The following is a 1,472-nucleotide window of genomic DNA, read 5'->3' as shown; positions in this document are numbered from 1 at the left end:
TGTACTTTATCTTTGAACATTTCATCTACCTTGCCTTCTATCCAACACATGGTCTAGTCTTCGATCCATTCTATCAGTGACTCCCTAAAAGCTTTCTGTTTGCTGCTTTCTGTTCCCAGCCCTTCTTCAGACTTGTAGCTCTACATTAACTTCTGCAGTTATAACTCATATCCACCTCCTTATTTCAGTCAGCTGCTTGTATTCTTAGGGTGGTGACTTCTCTTGATTTCACTGGATGTACTTATAATGATCCTCTTTAATTCTTTGTCTAGGATTTTATCTCTCATTGGAAACCACGTCTGTAACTACTAGTAACTCTGGGGTCATATCGCCTTGGTTTTTAATATTGTCTTTTTTTTTTTTTTTTTTTTTTAATTTTATTTTCAATGCTTCACTTTATTCTCAACCACGAGGCAGCCACACACTAACTTCCGACACGGGACATCACATGATTTCTTCGGTTCGCTCCAAGGCAGACCCAGCTCTCCTGGAGTTTGCAGTCCTCAGCTTTCAGACGTTAAAGCTTTCACCGCAGCCACAGGTTCCCTTGATGTTGGGGTTGTTGAACACAAACTCACTGGACAGTTTGTCCATCTCTGTGCCTAACAGGGTTAGCTGAGCTCTCTTCTCGATGAACACTCGGACTCCGTCTTGAGTAACTTCTTCATCAGCATCTCCTTTTGTCTTTGTATACTCCAGGCTGTAAGAGAGGCGGTTACAGCCCCTGGTCCGCACGCCCACTTTCAGACCCACATGCTCATGCTTGTCTTTAAAAAGTTGTTTTATCTTGTTCACAGCAGAGGGGGTCAGCGTGAGCGCCGCCCGCGTGGGCTGCAGTGTTCTCTTGCTCACGGCCCGCACCGTGGCGCGGACCAAGGACGTCTACATGTCCAGGTCGCAGCGCCCGCAGCCTCGGGCTGGAGCGTGGGGCCTCAGCTTCTCTCCATGGACACGGCTCGCTTTTGCCTTTATGCATACATACACACACACTCAATTTTTTGTGTGACAGCGTCTCAAGTAGCCATCTCCCTAAACACAGCCTTTGAAACTTGATCCTTGTGTGTCTACCTCCCAAATGCTGTGACTGCACAAACATATCACAGAACCTGGCCTGACCTCGTCAGTTTTTTGAATTTCTCATATTTGAAATTTTAGCTATAAAGATTTTAGGCTTATTAGGCTTATTTGTAACATCTTATTATTTCTTTTGAATATCCATAGGCTCTGTATTATTTCATCTTTCATTCCCTACATTGGCAGTTCTTGTTTAGTTGTAAGGGCTTAAATTTAAAAAAAAAAAAAAAGCTTTTCAGTTTGTTTTAGTACACTGATTTCTAACCTAATTTTTCTTTCTTAAAAACTTACGCTGGAAGGGGTTGGGGATTTAGCTCAGTGGTAGAGCACTTGTCTAGCGAGCGCAAGGCCCTTGGTTTGGTCCCCAGCTCCGAAAAAAAAAAAGGAAAAAAAAAAAA

At 43.3% G+C, this 1,472-nt stretch overlaps 1 pseudogene; it reads right to left on the bottom strand.

Annotated features, from left to right (window-relative positions):
* Positions 1-398: 398 nt before the first annotated feature.
* On the bottom strand, positions 399-888 carry LOC116915016 (annotated as a pseudogene).
* Between the last annotated feature and the right edge of the window lie 584 nt (positions 889-1,472).

Source organism: Rattus rattus, chromosome 13, assembly GCF_011064425.1.
Source record: "Rattus rattus isolate New Zealand chromosome 13, Rrattus_CSIRO_v1, whole genome shotgun sequence".
Classification (NCBI taxonomy): Eukaryota; Metazoa; Chordata; class Mammalia; order Rodentia; family Muridae; genus Rattus; species Rattus rattus.
This window is presented reverse-complemented; position numbering and strand designations above follow the sequence as displayed.